This window comes from Papilio machaon, chromosome 14 (assembly GCF_912999745.1).
Source record: "Papilio machaon chromosome 14, ilPapMach1.1, whole genome shotgun sequence".
In the NCBI taxonomy this organism is placed as follows: Eukaryota; Metazoa; Arthropoda; class Insecta; order Lepidoptera; family Papilionidae; genus Papilio; species Papilio machaon.
Genome location: NC_059999.1, coordinates 5,793,462 through 5,816,956, shown reverse-complemented (window position 1 = coordinate 5,816,956; position 23,495 = coordinate 5,793,462). Strand labels below are relative to the sequence as shown.

The 23,495-nt window shown below is 34.5% G+C and overlaps 1 protein-coding gene across 1 annotated transcript in view; it reads left to right on the top strand.

Moving 5' to 3' along the window:
* LOC106713938 (spectrin beta chain) overlaps nucleotides 1-23,495 on the top strand; it is a 54,656-nt gene that overhangs the window by 870 nt on the left and 30,291 nt on the right. The window lies entirely within an intron of this gene.

Sequence of the window (23,495 nt, the reverse complement as noted above, 5' to 3'; positions counted from 1 at the left end):
TTTTCTGATTGGTTGCTACTTGTGGTGTTTGATTAAAATCACTGTAATTCTTTATTATTTAACATACATTTATATCCACAATGAAAGGTCAATTTCATATTACATCTATACAGATATAAAGATAAAAGATTTGATTGTGAGTCGAAAAGGCATTGAAAGTACTGGACCAATTTGAAATTTTTTTACTGTTAGGAAACTTCACTATTCCCGGGTGACATAGGCTATATTTGTAACTAGATTTAACAACTACCAACTAGTAGTCAATAATATTTTAGATAACAAATAAATGTTTAAATTACTTTACAAAAACTGTCCAAATTTTGTGCCTCTTCAATTAGCAGACAATTACAGTTAGACAATATCTTTGGAAGTACACAAATGATAATGTTTAGTAAAATAAATTCATGATAATTTTTTGCCAATTACCAATGTGTGCAAATAAAAGTATTTGTGAAAATTACTTATTGATAATTCCTATATTTATCAAAGATAACTTACAAGATGGCTTTCTGCCTCGTAATATTGTGTACAAAGTAAAGGTTTTGATCCGTTTATATTATTATTATTTTGAATGTTTATAAAATACTAGCTTTTACCCGCGACTCAGACCGCACAGAAAAAAAAAGAAAACGGGGTAAAAATTATCCTATGTCCTTTTCCTGGTTCTAAGCTACCTGCCCACCAATTTTCAGTCAAACCGATTCAGCTGTTCTTGAGTTATAAATAGTGTAACTAACACAACTTTCTTATAAATATATAGATAGATTAGGTCTTATTTATTTTTAGTATGCAATGGTGCGTTATTTATTTTTAAAACCAAGGAATGATTAAGACAGTGTTTGTTGGAAAAATGTTGCCATTTTATTTATTTAAACACAACATAAAGTACTGATTCACTGTATGTTACTTGGCAGATTGTTTGATTACTCATCTTTTCAATAATAATATTAACTACTTGCTGTTTATTTGTGTCTCATTAATCTTACTAAACATATACAGAATAATAATAGTTTTTTCTAATTGTTTTTTAAATTTTAAATAACACTGTTCAGTAATACAACATATTTTGAAGTTTAAAATTAAAACATTATTTTTTTATTGGGTTGAATTCACCAAAAAATGCAATTTTACATAACAATAAATAATTCATGAAGCATTATGCAAGGGGACTCAAATCTTTCGGCTGACTAGTTTGTCATGTAAACTTGCTTTAGTGCATGAATCCATTTAAATGTTCAATCTTACTTTGCTATTAAACATGTTAATTTATATGATTCTGGTATGATTTAATTATTGGTTGCTAATGTTTTAGATTAGTAAGTAGTTAATTACTGGGCATTTTTAAGCTAATAACGATGGCATCAGTGTTTGCGTGTAGGTAACACTTAAGAGTAAATTGAACAGGCACATACTAAACTAGGACATTACCATCTTCCGACCACATAACCACTTAACAAACTATAGTTCATACAAAAAAAAGTAATAATTTTCGTATTTTTATAGTACTTATGATCTTTATATATGTCCAAAATGTTTATGTTACCCATAAACCCGAATTGCCTGAATTTCCCTGTAAATCTAAATACTTTTGACAGATTTCTCAGTCGCCGTCTGGGTCGTGGGTGGGGTCGGGATGTTTCGACGAGCAAGGTCGGTGAGATAGGGGGAGGGGATTGGGGGGAATCAAGGCCTCAATTTCTCTAGACTTCCTGCCACCTGAATTTACCTGGGAAACTTCGATTACGTAATTTTCGGCGTTGATATGTGTTGAAAAAATGTTTCATTGTTTTCTATTTTCAAAATAGCCATTCATATATCTTTTTTCACTAAAATTTCGAAAGTAATTTGTTGTTTATTTTGTTGATAAAATAACAAGGAATCCTTATGTTCATTAAACATGTTTAATCATATTTTTAATGATGATTATACATGGAAGTTACAAATGGATTTGGACAGCGCAACAATTTCTCCGAAATCATTTCGTCAGGACCTTACTACAGTAAATTAGCAAAAGACCTATCGCTGATATAGATTTACATGTTGCTATATTAAGAATGTAATGATTTTTTCTGTTCAATCATCACACCTCAATCAAAAGCGCCATACACCCTACCCTGGGGGGTGGGAAGTGGGAGGGGCGTGCGTGCAATAGGGACATGCGGCTCGCCGGCGCCAGGGGCCCGCGCGATCGATAGCCCGGCTCACTTCGTTCAGTTGGTGTCGCGCTGAGCGCTCGTGTCTGAAAATTCGTGCTGTAGTGTTGCCATAGAATTTGTACAAGTGCTGTGAGTGTTCGTATATTGCTTGTGGAGAGATGAGATAGTCCTCAAACTCTGGTATGTTCCAATTCGATTAACAAACGTAACTAACCCTTGATGTTGAGTTATGATTCAACTGAGAGTAGAGTCTTCGAGTCCTATCATCTTGCCTTAATCGAAACGATGATTACGAAGTTTTTTTATACGTTCTTTTAAGTAAAAAGTTCATGCTTGTGAGAAATTTTTAACATTTAAGTACTTCCTTTTGCTCATTTCTGTGTCAGTATATCCATTAATTCCACGCCCTCTGGTGACCTAGAAAGACTTTCGCTACATTTAGCTTTTGCGGTTATTAGTCGTGACTTACAGGCAAACATTACTGAACATCGAGAAACATTTTAACATTTTACATCGAGATGAATACTTATATTGTTAGTTTTCTCAATGAGTATCACGAGAACCTCGTAACTCAAAATATAGTTTTACAACAAAAAAATTGTTGTTGGAATCTTAAATTCTCAAATATTTTGAGTTACGAAGTTCTTACCGATCATTTTAAGTAGTACTGCATTTAAGCGTTTCAGAACTATGCGGATAGTTTTATTAGCTTCTAGGAAATGGACTTGGCAATCTAATTGTGGATAGACTTTGCCTAACCTACTTGGACGCCAGCTGCTGCCCCCCCCCCCAGTATTCACCCTTTCCCGGTCACCCCCACATCGAGGTCAGTTGCGCAGCCGTATCAATGATCTGTAGACAACGGCAAAGAGTAACGTCTGCTATGTGTTGAGTTCTATGTCTTTTGTACTGAGTAAATTGGTTCTTGATCTTATTTTATGTTTGTTTTTGTATCTTCTTCATTAATACGTTCCTGTGCCAACTTTAAGTAGTCTTTTCAAAACGTCTTTACGATCTTGGTTCTCTGCTGTTATAGAACAAGTAGATTTTTAAGAAAAACAACTAATTAGTTCCTTAAATTGAGAAGACTTTTGTGTATGATTTGTTATAATTTATGGCAATTATTTTTCGTTACGCCCTTACTCATACAGACATCTAAACGTGAGATGAAATATGTTTAGGACATATGAATTTCCAAGGAAGAAATCATTTTAATGTAAAACTGTGAACCATATCTAAAAATGTTGCACATAACAAAAAAATTTAGTGGGAATGATTGTGTAGCGTGGAGGTCGGTTATCTCATAGTATGATGTCATACCTCGCTGCATACCTTTTTGCAGCTTTTGCGCGTTGTTATTGCAACGTGACGTCATCCAGACGTCTGGGAACAGATCATTAATAATAAGATAATAAACTATTAATGAATTATTACATTTTAATTGATTTTTACCAAATCGTTTCAATCTTTATGATTTAGAATATTATTATCGGATTAATTTTTATAACAATTACAATTAATTTAGAAATAATTATTGTTATACGTATTTTGAGCTCTGTCTAGTTAATTAAATCACTTCCTAATAAATCTAATCTTTTATTGAGAAATATTGAAGTCGAATCAATGTCATATTTAAATAAAAGTTCTTTGAAAACTTTGTTTTAATAAAATTCGTGTTTGCCTTTCAAAGTAAAATGATATCGTAACACATGGTTTAGTATTAATTTCACGATATAATACTATGTCTGTCTGGATGAACTTATTTAATTAAAACTTCAGTTGGACTTATGCAAAAAGACAAAATCCAGACTCGAATTCCGTTTATGTTTTATACGTTGCTTTTTATTTTCATCACTTTACTACTCCCCACAAACTACTACGCATTTTACTGAAATGCTTGTAGGCAGAATACTGAAAACGAGAGGTAGCCTGTATTAGACATACATTATTCAGGTATCGCAGTTCTTAAGAAGTATATTTATTTAATAGAGTAATCATATTGAAAAAATATAAGTTTTATCTGTTGTATGTTATCGTAAAGATATAGCTGCACCGATGTTGCTCGAGTTCTTTGAATGATAAACAATACTTTGCTTTGGTCACAGAATAATGAATACAAAAAATTATGATTCACATAAATAAGGACAGTTCAAAAATTCTTTTGCTTCTGGATGTTTAAATTCTGTGCTGGTTAATTAATATTTATAAAACTCCTGCTCGTTTAAGCCATACCGCATAAAACAACAATGAAATTTGTAAATGGAAGATCGTATTGAGTTATAAATAAAACATTTTGTATTGCATAACAGTAGGCCTAGCACGATTTTTGTGACAGTCGCCATCGACTAAATTTATTATTAGTATTTGTATAGCAACGGGCGGGTGCAGTATCGAGAGTAAAGTACACCAAAAATTTCATACTAATTCTGATATAATTGAAGATGTCGATACGAAGGCGTTGATAACAAATATTCGTGCTAGGCCCAAAGTAATTATAGTAATATGGTCTATACTTACCTTGTTTACATAGTTAAATCAAAAGTACCTATAAACACTGATGATCAAGTCTTATACTCGTAAATAAAGTTCTTGTTTTTATATTCTCTTCACAGGGCATGGAAATTGTATTATTTTGTCTATACAAACGATTGTTTTCAAATATAAAAAGGATCTGTAAGCGACGGTTAAATACAATCCTTCAGGGTTTAAAGTAGGCCGGAAAACAATCCTAATTTAAAAATGAAAATTACCTTAGTTTTATATACTAAATGGATGGATAAACTAAAGAAATAAGGTCTTGACATTAAAGAAATTAACTGTAGTGACAGCTTGTCTAGTCTTTTGATTGTTACATGTCCTAGTTTTTAATGTGAACAACCAATCTAGCAGGAATGTACAAGTATCATACGTCAAGTATCACTTAGCTCAATAGGCAATTTGAGCTAATCTCTAAGATGCTATCTTTAAGAATTTCAAAGCAAGGTTTAGTTATTAAAAGATAAAAGCAAGTTCGTTGAAACCAGAGCATAGCAGACCTTAGCATTTTTAATGTCAATAAACTATATAATATATGTATGCTAGCTGTCGCCCGCGACTCCGTCCGCGCGCAGTAAAAAAAAAAAATAAATGAAAAATAAATGTTGGCCGATTCTCAGACCTAATGAATATGCTCACAAAATTTCATGAGAATCGGTCAAGCCGTTTCGGAGGAGTACGGTGACGAAAACTGTGACACGAGAATTTTATATATTAGATATAATCTTAAACAATATATAATCCTAAGACCAATTTTGGAAAAACCATTGTCCTTGAGTGCACAAGATTTAATCTGCAGCAGCATACTTTTAAAAACAAAAAATATTCTGAGGAAGATCTTTCGTCAAGAGAGTGGAAGCGTTGCCGTCTTATCAAGTGAGTCAATTGTTTCGGGCGCGGTTATCTGTCCCGAGGCATTTGACCCACCAATTGACTTTGGGGCGTTCTTTACTTGTGACATAATTTAGACGTCTGACAAATATACTTCTGTGTAATACAAAGAATTAAAGAAAACATTTCTAATTAATTGTGTTAATTTTTGAAATGCTTTTTGAATTTGTAGTCATGACAAAATATCTTCTTCTAATCAATAGTCAAAGAAATCTTATTGTTTTGATTTCTAATTGTTTTAAAATTTAATTACGTATTACTATTAGTAATTTAGTCTTACTGTACATATCTTGCTATGTTCGACAAATCGTAGAATATTAAATACTAGCTTTTACCCGCGACTCCGTCCGCGCGGAATAAAAAATAGAAAACGGGGTAAAAATTATCCTAATGTCCGTTTCCTGGTTCTAAGCTACCTGCCCACCAATTTTATGTCAAATCAATTCAGCCGTTCTTGAGTTATAGTGTAACTAACACGACTTTCTTTTATATGTATAGATTTAGAAATTTCATATTATGTATTTCAAAAATGGGAATTAATTTAACCTACTCCAGATTCGAATTTATCATACGATATCGCAGCTCTTATCATTTCTGATAATTTTATGCATTCCTAATACGTATTACTTACAATTTACTTATTTTATTATTATATTAGTTATTTATATAAATAGTAAGAGTTTCGATTAATAACATACTTTATCACAGTTTGCTGATATGTTTATTAGTAATATTTTATACGATCTATAAAAACTGTTATAAATGTAACCTACTTTTTTATTAATGATGTTTTTATTGTTTCAGGTAAGCATTTTCAGTTGACGAAGTGTTCAAAAAAATTATTCGTTGTGAGTTTTTTTTTTACATTAAGTATTTGCGCTTGTAAAAAATTGTAGAGTAGAAATTTTTTTTTACTCCAAAATTTGATGGGATGCTCGCCTTTAGCTAAGAGAATGACAAAGACGACGGTATATTTTATACAGAGGTTTTGGTCTCAGAAACCCACGGTAAATACATCAAGCTAATCCATTTCATCACTGATCGTGGTAGTAAAAGTTGTAAGCATTTTACGCATTGTAGTTTTTTACAATGTGTGCCTACTTTAATCTAATTTGTAGAGTATAAGTTACGTAATGCAACGCTGTCGATACGCGTAGTTGTAATTTAATTTGCCTGTATCTACGGGCAACGCCTTCTCATTCCTTAGGAATTTATTTTTTTATACAAACTATAAACAGAACAAGTGCTTTGTGAACAGCGCGTGAAGTAACAAACCATACGTTTTTTAATCACGCCTCTCGTGAACGATCTAATAACTGACTATAGTAAAATTGTAATGTATTTATAAAAAATAGCAATACAATATTCATGTTTACACTTTATCGTTTGTTTGTATCTTTCAACTTCAAGAATATATAGCGTAGTAAAACTATGGTACTATTTCAGCTGCGTAGATGGTCCTTCGAGCAGGATATTTTGCATTTTTGAAGTCAACAGGTACTGAATTGTACGTGTTGTAATTTAGCTTCATGAAGTATAATCCATGCAGCACCGTCTGGTCTCAAGTGTAATCCTGGTTGAGTTTTATTCAAGTATGATCTCGAAGCCAGACAATTCTCAGAATACCTGTCGCTATTTACAATGGTTACGTTTTTAATCTTCCTGGTTATAGACTAGAAAAAATTATCACTTTTTTCTTTCGTTATAGATAAAAAATACTGTATCAAAAACAATCTTGTTTGTAATTATCCTTAAGGAGTTCTCTCCTGTACTCTATGACTAATACACGTTATACCAGGAACCACGGTGCATAAATATCTCCGGTCTAGACATAGGGGAGGTAGACTGTGATCTGCTGTAGATAATCGTCAGCATTACACACCGACTAATGACGGCTGATGACACTTGATGTTTATAAAACAGTATTATTTTTCAGTAAGAATGTTAAACTAGTTCCACATAAAAAATAAAAATTATAAGTTACAACCTTGACGTTAGAACTATAAATTATTAGCTAGTCCAATTAAAAACAGTCAATGACTCGAAGTACACACATCTTTTGCGTGTTTGATATTTAAGATTAACTAAAGTAGGACAAAAATATAAACTAATATTTTAATATAAACTAAAAGGGTTAACCGTGTGTTTCTATTGGCGAAAGAACCGTCCAAAAACATACTGTTATCTCTGTTGTTTTATGTATTTGAATTGACGTTTTAGCAGTGGAAACCCATGTTAATCATCAAATTTAAAGTAAGTTCATGTTTGGGCTTTGACGTTAATTGATTTAACAATGGACCTTTACGAGTCGCAACAGACTTTCTAAATCCAGTAACAACGGCCTATTGTATTGGACCCCTTTCTTATTCATTGCGAACACAATGCTGGTCCTGGGTGATTGGTTTTTCGAGAATTTTCTTAAGTATAAAACCTTATACGTTATTTTATATGACATTTTCGTGATAATTTCTTGTGCATACATTGCATCATAATGATGTCATCTCGTAAATACGAATATTGTTAGCTTTAAATTTAACAAATCTTATCATGAAACCGAGTTGGCATTTAATTTTAAAAAGTATATCCATTTAAAGGTATTTCTTGCAAATAAAATAATCACAATGATCTTTTTGATACATTATTTATTAAGGAATTAAAATAGGAATGTACCAAGTGTATTATACTATATCATCTTCGAAATATCGTAGTTTGTATACATTGTGCGTTCAATATTCCGCCGGTGGGGTCCTGAATCCTGGTGCTCGGGTCGACGAACTCCAATCCAGTTCACGTCTTGCACTCGCCGCCTCACGTAACACTACCCGCACAGATCTACATGCACACATTTTATTATGTAATAGAAAGTATGGAGGCAAGGAAAAATCAATAGGTATTGATAAATGTGTCGAGTCGTATCGGTCAAGTTTTGGATGAAAAATTAATGTCGGTTTTACATATTTGATAATGCACAATTCAAAATAAAATAAAATAGCACAAGGAAAGATAACACGTAATTGTACCTTTCCCCCCGTAATTAGTTTAAAATGATAGTATAAGAAATGTAATTAAATAATCGACAATAAAATGCTCAAAAGTAAGATTTATTATATTCAATTTTAAATGATAGTTTATATTGTTAATGTATTAGAATAGTAACGTCTCAAACATTGAATAATTATATTTACATCATATATTTGGATAAGGATAATTATAGCTTGTGCTCCTACACTTACTTTTATTATTCTTCTTAAATAATGTAACCGGTTCCACAATACTTAACCGTCAAAGCAAAGTTACTTCGTTTGTGGGCGCGTTCTCGTTGGATAGTTCATTTGATGTTTTTACTTGTTTATATCCTTGCTCTAGTGCAAGTTATTGCTAGCCCGTCTTTTATTTATTGCATTTAAGGAATATGTAGATTGAGTAATATGTAAAGCTTCGTAAGTTGTTTAGTTTTTGTTTTCAATGCAGTCAATTCACTAATGTAATACCGGAAGTTTAGTTTACAGCTTCCGTTTTGTAAGTTATTCTTAAAAACTTTTATTCTAAGAGATTTTGGCGTACTGCCATATTGCAAACCGGAACTGTGTCATATACATCTTCTTTCGTTACTAACTGACACATAAATCAAAGAACATTAGGTCCTATAAAAATTGATTGGTAAGTTTAGGTTTTTACTAGTGTAATGTTTGCACCATCTTAATAATATCTTAAATTTTATTTTCTATCCGCTTTGTTTGGCGTTTATCAAAATTTTCGTTTTATACATGAGTAGATTAATAGCACAGTTAAATCTATTTTATTCATATTTCATTATATAGCATCTATAAATGCAGAGCATCTCGTCTGCCAGCCACATGTGTTGTGCCTCGATACACCATTTGCAGCTTATTTTAATAGCTTTAAGGTTTTAATTCGTAAATACCTATTGTTTATTACGTGATGTTTTAAAACAAACTTTTTAATAACTTTTGAATAGCGTATTGTAAGTCCATTGACCTTTGAACTACTTTTTATTAACATAATGCAGAAATATGGTGAATGCTACTTTCTTTTGTCTCTACTTCTCAGAAAAGAATTTTATTTAACTGGCCTACAAACTTTTTAATCTTTTAAAAAGCTCCACGTCATATCGTAGGTCCATACGTCATGAAATTTAAGTATATTCGCTTAAACATGGCTGTGTTGAAGGTATGTAGTCAGTGGCACAATCACAGTAGTAATTTGCCGGTGGCTGAGCAGCAATTTGCAGACTCTAACGCACTACGCTGGGCCGTCCATTACTCATGTTACACGATCATTCGACGAATGAACTACGGTATCATTAAACCTTTACCATGTAAGTTATTGTTATGAAGTAATTCAAAAATTATGTGTAAGTTAATCGCTCCGTTCTGGTCAAACGTGGTTCACTTTGGCCAAATTACTCCTAACATATGAAGGCTTGTTCGGTGGCAACGTATTTGAGTTGATGATGTTGTCTTATGAGCAATATATTGTGTTTTAAATTAATTTTAAGTGACAAGCCTTAGACCTTCAACTTTTATGTCACATTGTCTGCTTTTATGCTGAACAAATATTTGTAGTGCGCTTCAGGTCATCTGTTCGCAACGAGGTCAGGGTTGGCTCGAATATTGTTTATTTAAACTGAGAGATAAGGAATGTATACGTTTTGATGTCTGTATTTTGACTCTCTTTTTCGTAGTGTATTTGATTTAGTAGTATAATGATGACCTGTGCACCCTTCGTCATTTCTACTAGGGTACTTTGGAAACCATCTTTTTCTATGTACATTTGACTAAAGCATTGCAACATAGTGTATATGTATTTGTATAGGCAAGTATGCAGCCGACTTTCTCCGCTTGCGGTACAAGTTATGGTTATTATTGAAAGTACGCAAGAGTACGTCGCGGCTGCCGAGATATTACTTTTGAATTATTCAATGTTCATTGTGCGAGACTACCAACAATGCTTAAATATTTTCATTTCCATTATTTAAAGCTATGATAGTAAGATGGACTGGCTTTTATTCCAACCGTAGTTTATATTTCTTTGTTTAATTTGTCGTAGTCAACGGTCTGTGTGCTTTTGGAAAATCTGTACAAACTACCTATTATTTCCATGAGACGAGAAGTGGGAGTATTACGTCTATGGGTAAAAGTATATCACAATTAATTTTTGTAGATAGCTTAGCCTCAGATAAGTTTCGAGATTCCTTTTTGTTTTCGAAAGTTATTGGAAGTACGAGAAATATTTTTACAGACATCTGTACAGACAATGTAATGTTTGTTCCCTTGAGCTATCTTAATTTTTTTGTTTGCGTTCACGATTAAGGAAGCCATTAGTTAGGACAATACGGAGCGCTGTGGCTTGCGAGCGCTCGAAGCAGTCGTTTTATAATTTTTATGGTCGCCAGTTGTATTGACCTAAATAAACGGATCACGTCATTGCTTCGCGGCTGCAAAGGGCGTGGTCGATACAATGCAATGTAAGCTCTAGATTCATTAAATTTCGTTTTATTAGAGTACTAACAGCTTTGACTTTAATTGTGGGAAGTCTGATTGATGGAGTTTTAATTTTTTGGGTGATTCGAAAACAAATTATATTGCGAGGAATACTATTAATTTAATATTGTCTACACGAGCCGTGCTATCAACGATGTTAAATTTCTTACAATCTCACTGCAAACAGTCATATAGCGGGATGTATCATAAAACGGGTCTGACGGCGTCGGCCTTCGTCGCCGCCCGGTGACGTCATCGCTTATGTCATGCCCACACAGATGATAATCGCGCGATTATTAGCCGCAATGCCGAACGGACTCGCACGTCGGCCGCACCACACCCAGACAGGCCAATGGTGGTCTATATTGTAACCTTGTATCCGATGTATCAGTTACCATACACATATCAAATGTTTAATAAAAAGTCTCCTACCACGCCTATCAGCTAGTAAAATAACACAAAGCGCTATTTTTTTTACCTGATATTAGCATGGAATGTTACGCAAGTCTATACTAATAGCAGGCTAAGAGTAAAATTTCACAGAAAGCGTATACAATTGTTTTTGTTGGTTGTTAAAGTACAGTTTAGTTCTCGTTCATTTCTCATTAAGACAGCGGGTTAACCTTGGTTTAAATGAGCATTAAATATTAAAAAGTAAAATGTTAAAATTATAAATAATAAATAAAATAAATAAATGTTTGCTCTGACCCTCTTAAACTCTAAGTGGTCGTATTAATTTGTATTTATTTAAAACAAAATATTATGAATAGTAAGATATGTTTTACAACAACTGAAATCGTTATGAGGGACGTATCAAGTAGAGAGGGTTTCTCGTTTAGCAACACGTCTGGAATTTTCCGATGATTTTGAGTCACTTGTAATATGCGACTCGCTTGTTTACTGTCTTATCGTTATAAATAAGAAAAATAATCTCTGTATAGTGAAATAATTCGTACAGATTTAAAACGTTGTCTTTGGTTCAAGGGCGCCATTCGTCTCGCAGAACTCATTGAATAGACGCAGCGGTAAAAGGAGCCTATTTAGAATATTAAAACATCAGCACGCGCCGTGTACGGTCAGCTTGCGTCATTGCTCATTGTATATGCAATTGTTTACTGTATATCTACATACTTAATGTATTACACGTATGAGGTAGCATGTATCCCATATGTTAGATTACTTAATTCCACCGTCTAATTTAAGGTACTAGAAGTTATCCACCGTAAAAAACTGGATTCAAATAGCACCTTAATTTTAAATACAGTTGATTAAACTTTGCTCTAAATCATTTAAGGTCAATGTGACAGCAATTAAAGATCTTAACAAAAAGTGATACTGCTATGTACAGTGGGCTGAACTGTGTACTATGGACACTCTAAACTGAACACTGAGGCAGAATTCTGTCTTGTAAAAGAAGTACTGATAATGTTTAACCTTTAAAGTTGTACTGCACAATTTGAGTCTATAATTTCGGCGCCAGGTTAGAGTTTCCATAGTACACAGGTTGGCACCGAATTGTTCGCATCCTCCACAGAGTTCAGTGGCGAGTGCCGACGCCCACGCCGCTCACTCATTCATCTCATCTCTGACACAATGCTGGCCGAGCAGCTAATCACTCACTCACTATAAGTATAAATGACTTGACATTCATTGAATAATTGAATCAGTGGTTATAGGAACGGACATGCCCTTAATCTGAACCGTAGTTTGTGTTATATTTTTTACTTATTACGCGTAGTATCTTATGTAAAGTTAGATTTATTTTTCTAAGCCAATCTTGTTGCGTTTTATTATGTAGATTTAATTCAGTTTAAGTTTGATAAAATGTTGTAAAATACTGTTTATTAAAGTGCTGTAACAAGTAGGTGTTTCGTAGGATGGTAAATGATACTCTGTAAATTAACAGTGTGCCAAGGTCATCTCTATAAAGAACCAAATTGTTATTGTTATTGTCGAGAGCATTTAAATCAATAATTTGATAATAAAAAAAATTGTCTTCGACTGATGCACGTTGCATTGTAACAGTCCGCTTTATGTGCTTTCGAAATCGTCAAGTAACTAAAATGTTCCTACAGTATGTTACGGCTTGCTATAGAATGTTCCATTCATAAGCGTTTCACAGACTGTTTAATCAATAGCCTTGAATGCAACACCAGTAGACTGATGTGTGAAACCAATACGTCATATTTTTGTAGTCTTTTTTGGTATTGATATTATTGTGTAATGTTTCTAAATAATTCATGCTTTATACATTACACAAATAAATTAATTTTGGAACCCCCTTTATAAAAGTATCAATTAATCAAACATTTTGTTTTGTAAGTTTTCTAATATTTTAGAACAACATTTTGTAAACATTGTAAGTTTGTCGATAGTTAAACAATATAAGAAAAATATCTTTGTCAAAGTTTGTCTACAAGCAAAGAGGACATCATTATTAATACATCTTATTTGAATACATTTTAATTTAAAGTGTATATAATGTTTGTATGTGACGTCACATCGTACCATTAGCGCCGATATAAACAGTGACGGGGATTCGACGGCCTCGTTTCTTGAATTCCCAGCGCCGAGTACAATGTACGAACGCTCACTAAAAATAACATCGCTTATACATTCGTGAAAATCATCCACCGAAATAAATTTCCTGGCAATTATAGACACGTCCGACTGCCGACTATCGGAATAGGGCTGACGCTAAAGTGCCACTTCCTTAGCATTACCTTCTGAGGACGTTTTCAGGTGAATTTCATTGACGCTCTCTGCCAGTCATGCATAATAATAGATCAATAATGGGAACTTGTGACAATTTTAACATATTCGAAGAAAAACAACGATTAAGTAAATTGTGACAGATTACTATGATGTGACGTCACTAATATCCGTTTCAACGCGCACAGTTTCGTGTGAGTTGCCAAGTCATTAACACTTAAAAACCTAATACTTTAATTGTACTTGATAGTGCTATACATATACATATAAAATTTTACAAATATTACAAATTTTTTACAAATTTCACGTTCTGTGAAAATATAGAAAATACGAAGGCCTTTTAATAGTTCTTAAGAATAAACTAAGCAATCATTATGGTACAATTAGTTTAAGATGTAGGGCACATAGCAACCCTAGCGGCCTCCTGTGTGGGTGGAAATCCTGTTCATGTGCGCATGGCCGCGGCCGGGATAACGCAGATCTGTCCACGTCACAAGGCTATCGAGCACTGAGGTCCAAGTTAAACGGACAAGATTATTACGATGATATCATCTTTGTTGACTCATCCGTTTACACAGCGATTACTTAACATTGCTATAATTACTATCGTAATTACCAATACCAATAACTTAATTGAATTTAATGATCCTTTCATATTGTAATAATTCGGAGAGCAAGAAATGTTCACAAAATATTGTTTTGTTAAAATAATTTCTTGGCATTTTTTCTACATACTTTTTAATATGAAACCTACAAGAAATAAGTCCGGCAAGGCTTCTGCAGTTCCTCTGGTGTTGCGGATGTCCATGGGTGTCGATGATCACCTCGGAGTTTCTAGTCAACTTTGTTGACTAGTCATATAGACAGAGATGTTTCTGTATTTTAATAGAGTGGTCGTCCTTGTTTGACCTTTGGATCTCTTAAATTGACATTTATAAAATTCAAGAGAAATCCAATGCTGAACTTGGTCGATGAGGAATTATGAAAAATTTGATACACCGGAAATCTGTCGTTTAACTTTTCCTTCAACTTCAATTATTGTTATATAAACATTGTTCATTATTGTTTAATATTTTAATAAACACCTTTATGGTGCAATTAATCTATTCTTATTAAACGACGCCAGCGAAATGCAACGAGCTGTTGTTTACCAAAACGTCCCCTTTGAACTTGTGTTGACCGGACACACATCGCTTCGCTGTACTGTTCTATGTGTGTGTTATGCACAGTTTTATATTATTTATAACACGTGGAATTATGGGGAAAAGGGGACTGCGAGACAGGGGGAATTGTTCGATCATGACAGGGTTGCACCTGGTATACGATTTCGAACGAATTCTTTGTAATGAAACCATAGTAGTGTAACATTTCTTTTTATAGTTGTACGTGGCTGACTAATTCGAATGGTTTGAAAATGGTATACCTGTAACGAATAAAATTTTTCTTGTGCGGAAGTTATACAGAGTACGGCTTCAATGTCAAAATGGTTAGGACACAAAATTACTGATAAAAACAAATATAGAAATGAGGCCTCGTACCCGCCAGTCAAAAAAGATCTTCGAGATTGTTGGGCACCATAATATAACACACATAAATTACTGCAGAATAAAAACTTTGTAGACAAATAGTAAAGTGATTGAAATAAAAAAAAAATGGCCAATTTATATCTTGACATAGACCTCCAAAGAAAGTATGCCACTCCCTCTTAAATACCTATAAAGAACCTCCCCCCCTCCCTTAGTACCTTAAAACACATTAGTTAATGACCTGATGACAGAGTGAGACGGGAAATAGTTTATAGGCGTCTAGTTCACGCATGTTGTGGCTCGGGCGCGGTTCTAAATTTGGGTTAATGGATTCGTCCGCGCACCGCCATGGGAAGTACCTGTTAGTTCGTCCGCTCTTACCTACCGCCTGTTTCACTTGCGCCTGCTTCTCGTCAATGTTACTCAGTAATTTTTTATTATTTATATTAGAGCAAAGCTGGTGTATTTTAACGTTACATTGCTGTGTATTCGAGCGAGTTCCTCACATATTTTTAATATTTGTTATTAATTAGACAGGGATGTCCTCATCAGCAACAATTTGACATTATATTGATCTTAGAACTTAGAAGAACACAATAGTATTCTGTACTTATCTTTTAAATTATCTTCTCCAGTCAATATTTAGTAGATGCAAGAGTTTAGCTATTATACAGCTACAATACATAATCCCTGAGAACATTCTGAGACTGCAACAAAACAGCGACAGTTTTCACGTATCAGCGAAAACTCGCGCCGGTCTAGGCGTCCACTTGTGCTGAGTTAACCACACTAAATATAGCGCCGCGGCCGTGATGTCAACACTCGTCGGAAGCTGGAAATGTCGTTGACTAAAGATTATTCGTTTTATTGCTAAAATTGTTCATCACTGGAGAAAAAGGTTTGAAGAGAGGCAAGCATTCTCATCTCTTAGTCGCCTTGACAAAAAAAAATTGTTATAGATGCATACATCATCTTTATATTTTTAAGTAGTTTTCTGTGTGATCTATCTTTTCTAGGATTGATAGCCCGTTTATGTAACTAGTGTTGCTAGTGACTATGCATTTGGAATGTAATAAACGCTTATCGGAAGTTTGAATTTTACTTTGGTACATTCACGCAATCAACTAAGTTTCACGCGTCTGAGGCGTTCGTGAGAAAATAATTTGCGCATTAATGATTGCGAGACGAATCCGGTGACGCGAATGAGCGAGTATGTTTATATACCTATTCGTCATGTAGGTCCTTATTTTATTTATTTATTTATTTATAATAAAGTGTTAACCTTGGAAATACAACTACGTCCCACTAAATTATTTAAAATAATTTGACTGTAGGATCAAAAATTATTTTCATTGTTTTAAATGTATTCAAAGCTTAAGCCACTATATTATTCTGCAAGGAATAAAAAGAAACTCCCATGGTCAACGTTTGTAGACACTTCGCTTTATTCATATTTGCTGTTTACGAATATATTCTTTAAAAAAATGTAAATTTTCGACAGTCTCATACACAATAATTTTTTTTGTCGTTTTTCTAAATTACTAAGAGTTTTGTGAAATGTTCATCGTACATTTTGACGTCACTACACAATTTTCAAGCATTTATCTATGGATTCGTTTATGATTTTGCATTCAAAATGTGCGCGGAAGTAATTCGCATCGAAATTAAGAACGCTGCTGTTACTTTCCGGTGAAGGTCAAACTCCCCTCCTGTTATACAGAGTTAGCTTTTCGCACAGCACAATTTGTTGTAAATGTCCACACAATTCATTGGATCGATAAAATATTCGGCATCGTGTTGAAAATTATCCTCTATTCAGAATAGATATTACGAGCCCAGATGAATCCTTTATTTTCACTATACAAATGTAGTAGAACAACGGATCGGTAAGTAACCGTCTGATTATAAAAACAAACAACAGCTATGCCAGTTAAAAATGCACCGCAGTCTGCGTTGGCCGGGCGGTAACCGTACCGTGACTAGTGCCTTGCACTTACTAGATATCGACGTTTTATCGTGCTGTTCGATATGACATCGATAAGTCCAATGATAGGATATAGAATTGATGTTAAATATTGCTTATAAGTATTATTTCCTTTCTAACACACATTATTTACACATTGTTTAGTTAATAATTTTACAATTATATTGCTGCTAAAAGTTTTGTAGTCTTATAAAAAGGAAGATCATATCACGAAAATAGATTACAGTTACAAAAAGTTAAGGATATCTCGCCCAGAGACATTTGCGCCCTCTTGTTATTATTCATGAGATAATATCGATATTTCCGTACCCGTATGTTATTGTCACTAACCGTAGCGTACCGCTAACAACATCCGCGTAGTTATGCGGTCATGCACTGAAATAGACCCTATCCGCAGCGAGATAAGGCCAACACCTGAATTGTGGTATAGTGATTAAAATCGCATTGTTTCCTCCCGTTCTCAATGAGGACGTCACTATGCGCATAGTTATGAGTGCGCCTCGTTGTGTTTACGCTCTGTAAGCTATAGATTTTTACTATTAAATAGGTCAGTCTATTGTTTTTGTGCTTTTTGTTTCGAGCATGAAAATTCATGTCCAATGTTCGCATTAACTAATTTCATCTATGACAAAACATAGCTTAATTCATATTAATTGTTCTTATCTTTTAGCGTTTTAGATCGTGAAATGTTAAGTGAAAGTGTACGAATAATAACGGATTATTCATTTCGAAGTACGTTAAAACGGACATGCCTTTGGGGCGAAGCCCCGTCACGCAGTGCGGACCGGCATATAACGGTGTTTCTACTTTTACATAACAAACGCTTGTTTACAACTAGTTATATGTAACCGTATGTAATAAAGTGTAATCGTATGTCATTATTGTGCGGAAGAATAGCTTTTTTGATAGATGCCTGTTGATTCCGTTGTTTATTTACATTAGTATTAGTAAGTGGATGTTCGAAGATAAAGTTTAAGTTTGATTGGAATTTGATTTTTTTTAAAACAAGACGAAATTATTTAAACAGTTATCTGTGTAAACACATAATGGCGTATACGCCATATATGTTATACGAACTATTTTAAGCTTTAGTGTACAAAGCTATAAATAAATTACAATGCGGTTTGTCCTGGTTTAGGCCACGAACATCCTGGTTTATGATCATGACCGTGGAATTTTGAATCATCCGTAAAATACTGACACTCCACGTTCACGTAGAATGTTGTATTGAATTCCGAAGGGCTCTACTCTTGCATTTATTTTTCTTTTAAGTATAATTTAATTTGTATTACGAGTGTAGAAATGGCATATAAGAGTAGGTGACAGTGGAACGGTGGCAGGATATCCGTCGCCAAACCGGCGCGACCGCCTCGCCACCGCCTCGTGTCTCCCCTAATAAGGATGGTGACAGTTCCCTTGTTCGGTGGAAGCCACTTCCCACAAAATCGCGATTAATGTCCTGTCCCAAGTTCTGGATAGGATAGGGCAAAATGAAATTTTTTGAGTCAATCAGTTGATAAACGGCAAGAAGACATGTGATTTTATTTTTCTATGTTTAACCTGTCTATGTAATTTTTCTAATACCCGCAGGTTGTAGTAATGAAAAAAAATATTTCAAATATATATTTTTTAAATTCTGTTGTCGACCAGTCGGCAGACTCTTAGATTTCCTGAAAAGCTAAGCTTTTAGACAGTGACAGTATTACCTAATAAAGTTTATAAAAGAAGTAGTGGTTTCTTGTCGTTTTGAATATGCGTGATGGTGGTACGATGGTGTAACGGCAGCCGATGGTGCGACGCCATGTCTGCCGCGGAGGTCATCGACCTCAGTGCCTGCCAACTCGATACGCCCCGCTTTTATACTTTGAACATCGCTGCCAATAACACTTTGATGCTGTGTTTTATATCAAAGATGTTTTATTGCCAGCAGTTTTGGCCGAGAGGCCTCCAGACTCGTAAAATTGTACGGGTCCAGTTTCTTCTAGGGCTAATTTTATAACCTGGAAATTATATGTCTGAGAGACTTTTCATACTTTATGATTTAATTTTCTATAGATAAGCAAACGAGAATAAACAGTCAAGGTAATATCCAGTGAAAACTAATACGTCAGACTAGTAAAGATGAAAGTGTATTGAAAAGTATAATAAAGTAGTAAATCTACGTTGATACGTATGATCACAGATTGCCTTATGTAACACGTACAATATTACATAACGTTACTGTATTGTTATCTTGAAGTGAGTTAATTTGTGAGCAATGACGTTATCTTAAAGAAATATTAGTGTTTTTGTATGTACCATTCGTACTTTGTTATGTAAAAATACACTGTTTCTTTTATCATGTTTTTGTAGGTTTAGTTCTCAAGGGCAGGATTAGTAACATTTTAAACCAGAAACCAAGCAATATTATAATGAATCGGGAAACATAAACTACTAAAAAAGTATATCGCTAAACCACAAGAAAAACATGATTTTAAAGACATGGAACGAGAACTGCGTTTTAAGCGAAAATGGCGTTTTAAATCCCAAGTTTCTGTCTTGACTGAGTAAAGAATAACATTTATGATATTTTTATTTTTATTTTATATATATTTAGGTCTCGAACGTTAATTCTTTTTTTATTATCTAAAGGAGATCTCGGCCTTGGTTTTTGAATGTGTTGATTTCCCATACGATAACAGCACCGATTGTTATTAATCCTTTGTTTCTTGTGTGGAAAATTGTTAATGCGTGCGAATCTATTGTTTAAAGTGTCTTAAAAACTTTTCTTATTGCACTAACTTAACGAGATGTGTCACTTTTGCATTAAAACCCTTTTGAATTTCTCATTTTTATCATTATTATAACATTTTTTTTTATATTTATATCAAAATGTTGCTTTTATTTTTAATTAGTCGTTTAATTTACAAATTTTAATAAAATTAAACTTCCGATCTTTTAGAGTACACGAGACCAAGTAGAAATATATTTTTTAATTACACACTCGTTAATCACTTTACGGACGTGTTTTAACTGCAAAAATTATTAACAGTTTTAAATAAATTTGCACGAACTAATTTAAAATTTTACTGTAAAGATGTCCCGTTTACAGGGAAACACAAAGTAGAGTATCCCCCACTAAATTTCATTAGACTGCAGAAATGATTACGCTATCAACCAAACTATGTTGTATATAAAAAAAAAATGTGATTACTAGTACGTACTCGTATGTATATATATTTATGACAAGGTGCGGTTTAGTATCGAATGGATATTAACCGTAGTGTATTTGCGAGCACTAGACCTGATAGCGTATCTAGGTCGCAACATCGGCAGTGCGCATGCCCTGTATGTAGGTACTATTGCAACAACCGCGACTGTTAAATTGATTTGCAAATTAAAACCTCACCCATAGCGAAGTCAAAATCCATGAAACCTTTGCTTTACAATTTCATTAAAGATTTATAAAAGATTTTAAGTAAGCCACTTTAGTGAAAATTTTATGATAGTAAATCTACATTTAGGGGATTATCTTAGTTATCATTTAACGACTTGTAAGTGTGGTAGCAAGTCGTTAGAGAAGGATTTTTAATTCAGTAGTATACTACTAGGGTATTAAGAAACTGTTGGAAAATTGGGCTTCAGATTTTTAATTACCGAATTGTACCGAATGGTAGATTTGATAAAATGAAATAACTTAATTAAAAACACTTCTATCGCCCTTTTGATCGAATTACTATATTCATTTTTATTATTTCACATTATAAATTTTGAGTAGAGTAGAAGTAAATAGAAAAAAACTTATAAAGAGTTTTAGTTCGAATATTTTCGGCCAATCTTAACAGAAACTTTTTTTTTGTTAAGATGCAAATTATAGCAAGCTTTCTTTTTAGTAAAATATAGATATGCATTTATATTAATTGTGTGGTCACCGTCGACCTTCTCGGGAGTAAACATTGTGTACAAGGTCTTACGTTGCCGGCCGGCGACAGTCAGTTATTGCCATCATCATCAACCTGCCCTTATCCCTATGGAGGGTCGGCACAGTATGTACTACTCCTCCATACATCTCTATCAGCCGTCATATCTGAATTTACCCCCTTCTTACGCATATCCTCTTTCACACAATCCATCCATACTTTCTTTGGTCTTCCTCTACCTTTATAGCCATCCACATTCAATCTCATTACTTTTTTATTTATATGATTATCATCCCTCCGCATAACATGTCCAAACCACGCTAACCTTCTGCTCCTCAATTTCTCGATAACTGGCGCTACTTTCAAACTTCCTCTGATATGCACATTCTTAACTTTATCTTTTCTTGTCACACCACACATCCATCTTAGCATACGCATCTCAGCTACATGCAATCTTCTTTCATCCGAAACCTTGGTGGCCCAACATTCAGATCCGTACAATAAGACAGGTCTTACGATTGACTTGTAGATCTGTCCCTTAAGCTTGGGTGGCATTCTTGGATCACAAGTCACACCGGTGACCTGTCGCCATTTCATCCAACCTGCATTTATTCGGCTTTTCACATCCCGGTCAACACCACCATCGTATTGGACGAGTGAACCGAGGTACTTAAAATCGGAGCAGGTTGGTAGGTCAACACCATTTAAAGCGATTGGAGAAAAGCTGGTCGGACCACCAAAATCGCAGAATAAATGTTCAGTTTTGGTTCTGCTGATTTTAAGACCAGCTCTCTCCAATTTATCTCGCCATTTTTCCAACCTGCTCTGCACCTCGCATTCATCCTCCCCGACAAGCACGATGTCATCAGCATAAAGCATACACCAGGGTGCTTCCTCCTGTATGTCTGACGTTAGCGCATCCATTACCAGGAGGAAGAGATACGGACTTAAAGCCGAACCCTGGTGTAGACCTACCGAGACACCAAACCTGTCACTATCGCCAACAGCGGACTGGATGTGTGTATTGGCTCGACAATACATAGCACGAATAAGCTGCAGGTATTTCCCAGGCACTCCTTTCACTTTCAAAGCCCACCACAAAACCTTCCTCGGAACCCTATCGTATGCTTTTTCGAGGTCTACAAACACCATGTGCAGGTTTTTATGCACACGCCTATATTTCTCGCAAAGTTGGCGAATAGCAAAAATGGCATCGGTAGTCCCCCGTCCTGGTGTAAACCCAAATTGGTTCCGAGTTACCTCACTCTCCTCTCTTATTCTTCCGTCCACCACTCTCTCCCAAGCTTTCATACTGTGTGACATGAGCTTTATTCCTCTATAGTTGTTACAGATTTGTACATCACCCTTGTTTTTAAAAATTGGCACCAGCGAACTCCTACACCACTCATCTGGAATCACCTCTTCCTGTAACAACTTGTTGAAGAATAGAGTCAGCCACACCAATCCGTCCGCCTTTAGGAGCTTCCATACTTCCACTGGTATTCCATCCGGCCCAACTGCTTTTCCGTTCTTCATACCTTGCACAGCTTTCTTTACTTCATCCACGCTAATCTCTTTCACCATACCAATATTAACCGGCACTTTTTCCAACACTCCACTCCAAATATTCTCTTCGTTCATCAATTTTTCAAAATAATCCTTCCAACGCTGTTTAATATCATTATCATCCGTCAATACATTTCCTTCATCGTCTTTAATACACTTGATGTGGTTTACATCTCTTGCATTCCTTTCTCTCTCTCTTGCTATACGGAACAGGCGTTTTTGTCCCGGCGGGCTGTTCAGGGATTCATATAATTTATCTTGTGCATGTGCCTTAGCAGTTGCGATGGCTTTCTTAGTAAATCGCTTACACTCCTTATATAACTGCCTTTTATTCTCTTTCAAATCCTTATCATTATCATCCACACCCTGCCACTCTTTAAATGCTCTCTTCTTTTCACTCAAAGCCTCACGCACATTTGCACTCCACCACCAAGTTTCTCTATCAATTTTCCCTTTACCTTTTGTCTCTCCCAGTATACTTTTTGCCACATTCCTAACACAACTGGCCATTTCATTCCAACTATCATTTACCGTCATCCCACTCATATCATTCATTTCTATCATTTTATCCACTACTTGCTTACAAAATTCTTTTGCACATTCATGCCTTTCTAGCATACTCCATTTTATTTTACTGGGGGTTTTAGGTTTGTGCTTGGTTGATTTTATTTTAATTTTGAATTCCGCTATTAAAAGTCGGTGCTGACTTGTTAAATTTTCTC